This window comes from Physeter macrocephalus, chromosome 15, assembly GCF_002837175.3.
Source record: "Physeter macrocephalus isolate SW-GA chromosome 15, ASM283717v5, whole genome shotgun sequence".
Lineage (NCBI taxonomy): Eukaryota > Metazoa > Chordata > Mammalia > Artiodactyla > Physeteridae > Physeter > Physeter macrocephalus.
Genome location: NC_041228.1, coordinates 15,376,690 through 15,386,447, shown reverse-complemented (window position 1 = coordinate 15,386,447; position 9,758 = coordinate 15,376,690). Strand labels below are relative to the sequence as shown.

At 46.2% G+C, this 9,758-nt stretch overlaps 1 long non-coding RNA gene across 1 annotated transcript; it reads left to right on the top strand.

Annotated features, from left to right (window-relative positions):
* The first annotated feature begins 3,928 nt into the window (after positions 1 to 3,928).
* On the top strand, positions 3,929 to 8,223 carry LOC129392827 (uncharacterized). The gene is made up of 3 exons (XR_008619441.1): positions 3,929 to 4,164; positions 4,651 to 5,985; positions 6,146 to 8,223. It is a non-coding gene; the product is annotated as an uncharacterized lncRNA (long non-coding RNA).
* The last annotated feature ends 1,535 nt before the right edge of the window (positions 8,224 to 9,758 follow it).

Genomic DNA, 9,758 nt, shown 5'->3' with positions numbered 1-9,758 from the left:
GCGTGTTGCTGCCACTGTGTTCCTGTAACCAGGGCCGGGGAGGCTTAGTTTAGGGCTTCAGCTGTTCTATCAGCTGCGAACTATTCGTGTTTCTCAATTCTCAGAGTTACTCTGCCTTAGGCAGAATTACTTTCCACAAAGACACATGACAGCTGGCCCGGGGTCCCCACATAGCACCCAGGAAAGCCGTAGTGTAGTGACCAGGCCTTGCTGCAAACAACTTTTCAGAAGAGGAAGTGCCTTCCTTTATAATCCGGAGGAGCCTTCATCCGGGGCCTACCTCTTGTTGATTCATCTCAAGTCAGCCTCGATCATCGCACGTGAGCGCCATGAATAAGCTACACCTGGCTCTGGCCATGGGGTCATAAATCTCAGCTTTGCCGTTTATTAAGAACACCTGGGCTGAAATCCCAGCTTTGCCACTTATTAAAAACATCACCTCAGCTAAGTCACCTAACACCCACAAGCCTCAGCCTCCCCACCTGAAATATCGAGATTATAGTACTTTATAGGGTCGTTGAAAATATTAAGTAAGAGCTTACTTACATGGGAACACGTCTAGCCCAGGGTTAACATACATTAAGCACTCAATAAGTATTTGTTAAATCTGAATCATAAGTTGTAAGTCTCCAAGCCTGTATGGGGAAAGTTAAAGATTTTATGTCACTCAGAGGAAATTGTGGAATTCTGCAGCCCTCAAGAGCCATTGGAAATTTAATTCCATTTATTCTGCAAGTCTTTACTGAATGTCTACTATGTACCAGGCACTGTTCTAGGTACCAAGGATACAGAAAAGAACAAGACACACGAGAACTTGCTCCCATGGAACTTATTTAGTGTAAGCTATTTGAAATTTTCAAAAGTTTAAATACATTTGGGGGACTTCCCCGGTGGCGCAGTGGTTAAGAATCCGCCTGCCAATGCATGGGACACAGGTTTGAGCCCTGGTCCTATTCGTGTTTCTCAATTCTCAGAGTTACTCTGCCTTAGGCAGAATTACTTTCCACAAAGACACATGACAGCTGGCCCGGGGTCCCCACATAGCACCCAGGAAAGCCGTAGTGTAGTGACCAGGCCTTGCTGCAAACAACTTTTCAGAAGAGGAAGTGCCTTCCTTTATAATCCGGAGGAGCCTTCATCCGGGGCCTACCTCTTGTTGATTCATCTCAAGTCAGCCTCGATCATCGCACGTGAGCGCCATGAATAAGCTACACCTGGCTCTGGCCATGGGGTCATAAATCTCAGCTTTGCCGTTTATTAAGAACACCTGGGCTGAAATCCCAGCTTTGCCACTTATTAAAAACATCACCTCAGCTAAGTCACCTAACACCCACAAGCCTCAGCCTCCCCACCTGAAATATCGAGATTATAGTACTTTATAGGGTCGTTGAAAATATTAAGTAAGAGCTTACTTACATGGGAACACGTCTAGCCCAGGGTTAACATACATTAAGCACTCAATAAGTATTTGTTAAATCTGAATCATAAGTTGTAAGTCTCCAAGCCTGTATGGGGAAAGTTAAAGATTTTATGTCACTCAGAGGAAATTGTGGAATTCTGCAGCCCTCAAGAGCCATTGGAAATTTAATTCCATTTATTCTGCAAGTCTTTACTGAATGTCTACTATGTACCAGGCACTGTTCTAGGTACCAAGGATACAGAAAAGAACAAGACACACGAGAACTTGCTCCCGTGGAACTTATTTAGTGTAAGCTATTTGAAATTTTCAAAAGTTTAAATACATTTGGGGGACTTCCCCGGTGGCGCAGTGGTTAAGAATCCGCCTGCCAATGCATGGGACACAGGTTTGAGCCCTGGTCCGGGAAGATCCCACATGCCGCGGAGCAACTAACCCCGTGTGCCACAACTCCTGAGCCCCTGTGCCACAACTACTGAAGCCCACGTGCCTAGAACCCGTGCTCTGCAACGAGAAGCCACTGCAATGAGAAGCCCGCTCACCACAATGAAGAGTAGCCCCCGCTCGCTGCAACTAGAGAAAGCCTGGACGCAGCAACGAAGACCCAACACAGCCAAAAATAAAAACAAATAAATAAATTTATTTATTTTTAATAAATAAATAAATAAATCCATTTGGGGACAACAGTGTCGTATTAAGCTATTAGGCCATTAAGAAAACCCAGTGTCCAGCCTCTAAGCTTGGCCTCAGCAGAGGGCAGCCACACGCTCTTGCAACACTCTTCTAGGTGGCCCTATCACAGAGCACATTCCTGGGCTGGAAGACTGTGGCTCTGACCCAGCGTGACATTTCTTATGTCCTCGGGTATCCCTTCTGGCCTAAGTGGACAGGCCGTAGAGTGTAACACAGCCTCTCTTTCCCCCAGCTTATTCCTCAAGACATGACTAGATGATCAATGAGAAAAAAGTTCCTTGTCTACACAAGTTCAGGAAACAATGCCTTGAACCAAGTTCAACAGGTTTCTTGGCTTCAGGCCTTCTCAGAGGCTTTAGTAAGCTAAGGTACTTGTGAGTCTCAGAGAGGATTACAGTGTGCAACCTTTGACCAAAGCGCTGCTTCGACCATGGAACACTTCTTTATTCTGGAGTATATGGTAAGTCTGGCTTTTCCCAGTACATATTTTCAGACATACTGGATTCTTGGAAAGAAGTCAGGAGTCCTGAGTTCTGGTCCCTGGATGCTGCTGACTCACTCTATGGTCTCAAGCAGGTCAAGTCACTTGCCGAGGTCTTAGTTCCCTCATCCAGAAAATGTGTTTGTGTCGTCAAGGTGGGGCAAGAAGGTGATGAAGAGGAGGGAGGAGGCTGGACCACATCAACTTGAAGATCCCTTTCAGAAGGACCAGTTTATCATCTGGAAGGTCACCAAGCTCCCCAGTGTACAAGCTGGCTCATGACTCTGTGTGCTGGCCCACGGGTTCCGATGGCCCCTCAACACTCAACACCCCTGGGTTTGACTGTGACGCATTCTCCGTCATCCCAAAGACCACTGCTGCTTCCCTTCAGTTCTATTAACAGACTTTCCATTCTATGATCCACTAGCTCTTGAAAGAATTGCTCAGTAGCTTGTGTTAGCAGTGAGGTGGGGCCTTAAAGATGCTCCAGGATGAGCAGAGTCAGCCCAATCCCATCTGAACCATTTCTAGAGGACCTGGTGAAAATTATGCAGATATCATGAGCTAATGCTTTTAACGTGATCAACCATGTACACATCAATATCTGTCTATCTAACTATCTATCTGTCTATCTAAATAGAGAGGGAGGGAGAGAGAGAGACATCTATATCTATTTATTTATCTATCACCCATCAAGAAACAAAGAGATGAGAGACTGGAAAAAAATCCAATAACATATCAGCAGTGGTTTTCTCTGGGTCGTGGATAATGCGTGACTATTTTCTTATTGAAACTTTTCTATATTTTCTAAATGTTCATCAATAAGCATGTATTATTTTTATGATACAACAAAACTAATTCCTCCCCCCTTTTTAAGGAGTCATCTAGGGCAGGTCTGGGTGTGAAAGAAACCATCCAGCAGATTTTGTCAGATTGCTCCAGCAAGAGTCCTCCGCGTTCCTGTCTCCCATTACCTTGGCTTGTTTCCCTGATTCCTAATCTTCAACACCAACTCCCAAGCACAGTTTTTAATAGCTCCCCAACTGAGTTCCTGGTATTTCCATGTGACCTCTGGCTATCAGCTTATGCAGGCCCCAAAGCCTTGGAGTAGCCACATATATTCATGCAGGTTGCCCAGTGCACAACTCCAGGGGTTACAATTACATAGATGACAACGTGAATGGTACCTCCTGAGTTGTGCAGTGCACAGTCCACACAACCTTACATGGCAGCCCTGGCTGCCATGAGTCATTTACTCATGCCCTGAGTCATTACTCATGATTGCCTGAACATTTTGCAGAGACAAGCGCTGTGCAGAATACGGCAGTAGCTGGGCTTGGGAGGCATCTACCTAATGTATCACAGCATGGGCTCTGAAATCCAACTGCCTGGTTTATATACTAGCTCTGCCACTTAGCAGTTGAGTGACCTCTGACAAATTATTTAACTTCTCTGGCAATACAGCTTCAGTTTCTTTGCCTGTAAAGTGAGAGAACACTAGTACCTACCCCCAAGTGTTGTTCTGAGGATTAAACGCAGTTAAAATATAAAGCACTTAATTTCCTGTCCCATGGTAAGTGCTCAATAAATGTTAATTACTGTAGGTATGATTTGCTCTGAAGTCACACATAGGCACCTAGAGACAAGCTCTTCAATGCTAATTAAAACTTACTTTCTTATTTAGCTCTATCTGGGTGGGATAAAGGGAAAGCCAGCCAGGGAAGGGATGAGTTCCTTGGGGCCAGAACTGGATCATGGGTTCTCACCAAGGCAGCATAGGATTCAGAGAGCCAGGGAGTCAATTAAGCTGAATCAGGGTTGGTTAGTTAAGAATAGACATCAGTAGCAGGGGCAAGAGACAGGATGGAAATGAAGGCTGTGACGCCAAGACTGCAGCCGTCTGACGGAAAAGATGCTGGATTTGGAGAGTCAGGGATCAGGAAAGAAGCTCCTGAATCATCACTGAAATATCCTTGGGATGCTCCCACCTTGTAGAGCCTGGGTCTGTTGGACCTCCTTAAAGGTCAGTGCTAATGCCTCTTCTTTCTACAATAATTAGGATTGACTCCAGCTGTGAGTTTTGAAAGCACCCCTAATAAGAGTGGCTTGAACAAGACTGAAATTTCTCACTCAACTCAACGTGTGGAGGTAGAAATTCCAAGGCTGGTCCATGGCTCTGCTCCTTTCAGCCCACACCTCCACCTTCTATGGGGTCTGGCCTCAGCATCGTGGTCCAGTTGGCATCCACGTCTAGGCAGTAGGATGAAAGAGAGACAACGAAGAAGAAGGGAAGGGGAGCTGCCTGCCGCCTGAGATTCCCAGCAGCTGCCACACACCTGCTCCGTCTACAACCAGAACTCAGTCGTACCCACCTGGATGCAAAGAAGCCCAAGCAGTGTCTCTTTTATTCCCGGCAACGTATTAGTTTCCCACTCCTGCTGTAACAAATTACAAACTTAATGTTTAAAACAACACAAATTTTTATCTTGCGGAGGTCCAAAGTCTGAAATGGTTCTGAGCTAAAATCAAGATGTCATCAGGACTGGGTTCTCTCCCGGAGGCTCTAGGGGAGAATTCATGTCCTGCCTTTTCCAGCTTTTAGAGGTCACCCCATTCCTTAGGTCATGACGTCCTTCCATCCTCAAAGCTGGCACTGGCCAAGCGAGACTTCTCTCAATGCCATCTCTCCGGTTCTGACCCTTCTGCCACCTTCTTCCCCATGTACGGACTCCTGTGATTACGTTGGGCCCACCTGGATAATCCATGATAATCTCTTTATTTTAAAGGCTACTGATTTGCAGTCTTAATTTAATCTGTAACCTTCATTCCCCCTTCCCATATATCATAACATATTCATAGGTTCTGGGAGTTAAGAAGTGGACATCTTTGAGAGGCTTAACATAGGCAACCATGGCAAAACTCCTATCACCGTACAAGTAGGGCAAAGGACGTGCCACACTCCCAAGAAGTCTGTGATCTCAGACGGTGGGTGTCACGACACCCCACCCGCCCACTGCCAAGTTCTGCCATGCTGCTGGCATGGGAGGTGCCCACTGTGGAGGAGGTAAACCTTCTTGCCTGCCCAGCATCTCTTAAGGATCCCGCTCCCCTATGTGCAGTTCAGATGGTTCAGGTGGGATGGCCCCAACGCTCTCAGCCTCAGACAGTGCCAATCAGGCTGCTCCTGGGTGAAGCGCTGCTTCAGGAAACGGGCATGTGACCCAAGCCAGATCAGTCATGTCATTCTTGGTACTTAGGCTGGGATTTGGGGCATGATGCTCTCCCTTTTTTCTAGGATCATTGGCTTGGAGGACAAAGGAAGTTGGGAGGGGCCAATGGCCATCTTTGTCACCACTGAGAAAAGCCTACCTGGGGTGGAAGCCAGAGCGCAGAGGTGAGCAAGAACCTGTAATGGGGAGAAAGAGACAGAGGCACAGGGGACCTCCAGCCATGCCCACAGCCTGAGAGCCACCCCTGGGCTTTCAATGCTCCTGGGCCAATAAATTCCCTCTGGTCTTTTTCCTTAAACTAGGTTGAGTTTCTTTCACTTGCAGCCAAATGCCTCAGCTAATACGCTCAAGAAATACCTGTTGGGGCAAATCACGACTTCCCAGAACCCTGGAGTGTCTCCTGAATCCCAGCTCTTCAATGTTCTGACTCTAAGCCAACAATCAGGACCCACGAGGCCCTCCAGCTTCTATATGCCCTCACAGATACTCAAACACCTGGCCTCCCAAGGCCTAGCTCAGCCCAAATGCATGTAGACTTTGCCAAGTCATTTACTCTGCCTGGGAAAACCCCCCATGTAACCAGGGGCCCTTCCTGGCCACTCGACTGCTCTTTTCCTTCTGCATCTGCTGGGAACACTAACAAAGAGTCCAGAGGTAACCAGAGACCTGCAAGGCTCTTGTAGGACATCCATATGGAAACTCATGGCTGCAGAAGGAAGAGAGAAAGAACAACTTTCTTTCTCTGAGTGGCAGCTGTGAGAATCTATAGTTATTTCCTCTCTCCCGCAGCCCCCTCCCGAGCACAGCTTTTCCTGGACTGAGTCCCTCCCCACAGTCCAGCTCTTGGCTCGGTTCCAAGTAAAAGACACTCCTTTGAATGTAACCGGAAGCAGGAATCCAGCTACGGAGGAGGAATTTAGAAGACATAGCCATCCCCTGTCCAAGATAAGGTCAGAATCAGAGCGCTTCTGAGTTGTCAAAAGGAGCAATGGAACTGAAGAAGTTTACAAAGCACCTGGAGAGCTGCTTTGCTATTATAAGTGTCTCATTTCAAAATTTCCTGCCAGTAGTACACCTGGCTGGCTCATGGGAGCAGCTGTGAGCATCCTCTCTCAGACTTAAACATCTCCCAGCCCCCTTTACCTTTTCCCAGCTGGATGGGGCAGGAGAGCCTATAAGACCCATCTGGGTTCTGGTGTCTTTAAAGAAATCAACACCCTCTTAGGTCATTTATTAAATGAGAAATTAACTTGTACTTTGACGAAAATCAAGCGTGAAGTCATAGTAATCACTGCCCTTTACAGAGTACCTCCCATGTACCAGACACTCCACTTAACCTAACTACAACCTACCAGGAGGTTTATTATCCCCAATTTACAAGCTGGTTGCCCAGGAACTCACTTACAAGAAGGTATGCGCTCAAAAAGAACTCAATCCCACTGAATTAATTAATAAATAAAATCTACCTAGCAGTACAGCTGTCAACATCTGATAGGAGCGCTCACCCCTGCTCCCCAGGGGACAGGGCCTCCTTTATTTGTCTTCCGTATGACTTTGTTCTGAGAAAAGTCCCATGGTGACACATCGTTTGAAGACCACTTGTAGAAAGAGCTCAGTTCTTGGCGAGAGAGAATGTCTGGGATTAAATTCTGGCTCTGCTGCTAAACAGCTGTGCAATTTTGGATAAGTCAAGTAAGCAAGCTGAGCTTCCAGTTTTCTCAATGAAAAATAGAGCTCGGAATACCCGTCTCTCTGGGGTTGTGTAGGGATGTGAGATAATATTTGTAAAGTGCCTCGCAGTGATTACACGGTAAGTGCATGGTTTTATTGGTAGTTAGGTACTGTAATTGGTTGATCTGGGACAGAGTGATGGGCTCGATGAATGGGAGGATGTTGAGGGCAGAGAACCCGTTGAAAGAAGGCCCAGGAGAGGGCAGAGGTCACCAGACAGCAAGGTGCAAGGGGCAAAGTTACAGAGTAGACCAGGAACTGTGGAAGGAGCAGTGAGTGCCACGGAAGACAAACGGCTCTAGCACCAAGGTGCCAAGGATGCCATGGCCTGGAGCCCAAGAGCTGGCTGGAGGCAGAAGCCCCGTAGGACCTTTCTTCCAGAAGGACCACTCGTCCGGATGCTGAGGAACACCAAGACCCTTGAACTGACTTCCTGTACAAAGAGGTGGAGACTCAAGAAAGTTCACTTGCTCACTTGCTCTTCCATCGCCAGACAAACAGCCCCTCTGCCCCCCTCCCACCCTTCCCCCATCACTCTCCAGGAGGCCGAGTGGAAACATTCCCCAGAGCCTCCTCTCGCTGCAAAGCCATGGGTAGGAGGCTCTTAAAAAGCAAATATTCAGCTTCATAAACATGTCATAAATTCATAACCAGTTCTCCACATTCTTTGTGTTTTTATGTGATGCATCTAATATCTTTCTACTCTTGACTTTGAACTCATATTTTTGGGTCCAGGTTACTAAGAAGTGGCTGTTCACAGGAGATTTTACTACTGTATATTACTTCTGTGTGGATGGGGCAGTTGCTTCTTTTTTATTTATCTCCAAGAAAAATATATTCCCTGTGGCACTTAGACAAAACATGGTATCAGACATATTTTTCTTTTTCTGAAGAAGCTGCTTCAACTTCTGGAAAGATAGCGTCGAACCTGGATCTCCCAGAGGCTGCTTGCTTTCATGGTTTCAGGGTGGGGGCCATTGTGTGGGAACCTACGTCTATTTCCTTCCCTCAGAATGAATGTGCTCAAGACAAGTGCCATCTGACGCCCAGCAGGCTCCTTGCAGATTCTATCCATAAATATGCATAAACCACAAAACAGGAGGGGAGCCAACTCTTGATTAACCAGTATTCAACCAACCAGAACTCTCAGTTAACCAAAACTCTGTACTTGACTTCAAAGGAAAGGCCTAAGAACGCAGAGGAAAGAAGCTAATACTGGAGCGTTAGCTTTAGAAACAAAGCTCTTCCAACATACAGATGGACAGTAGGCACATGAAAAGATGCTCAACATCACTAATTATTAGAGAAATGCAAATCAAAACTGCAATGAGGTACCACCTCCCACTGGTCAGAATGGCCATCATCAAAAAGTCTACAAATAACAAATGCTGGAGAGGATGTGGAGAAAAGGGAACCCTCCTACACTGTTGGGAATGTAAGTTGGTACAGCCACTATGGAGAACAGTGTGGAGGTTCCCCAGAAAACTAAAAATAGAGCTACCATATGATCCAGCAATCCCACTCCTGGGAATATACCCAGACAAAACTATAATTCAAAAAGATACATGCACCCCTGTGTTCACAGCACCACTGTTCACAATAGCCAAAACATGGAAGCAACCTAAATGTCCATCGACAGATAAACAGATAAAGAAGATGTGGTACATATATACAATGGAATATTACTCCGCCATAAAAAAGAATGAAATAATGCCATTTGCAGCAACGTGGATGCAACTAGAGATTATCATACTAAGTGAAGTAAGTCAGAAAGAGAAAGACAAATACCACTTGGTATCACTTATATGTGGAATCTAGAATATGGCATAAATGAACCTATCTACAAAAGAGAAACAGACTCATAGACATAGAGAACAGACTTGTGGTTGCCACGGGGGAGAGGGGGAGAGGGATAGAGTGGGAGGTTGGGGCTGGTAGATGCAAACTATTACATATATACACTACCAAACGTAGGGTGGATAGCTAGTGGGAAGCAGCCGCATAGCACAGGGAGATCAGCTAGGTGGTTTGTGACCACCTAGAGGGGTGGGATAGGGAGGGTGGGAGGGAGGGAGACGCAAGAGGGAAGAGATATGGGAACATATGTATATGTATAACTGATTCACTTTGTTGTAAAGCAGAAACTAACACACCGTTGTAAAGCAATTATACTCCAATAAAGATGTTAAAAATAAAAATCAAAAAT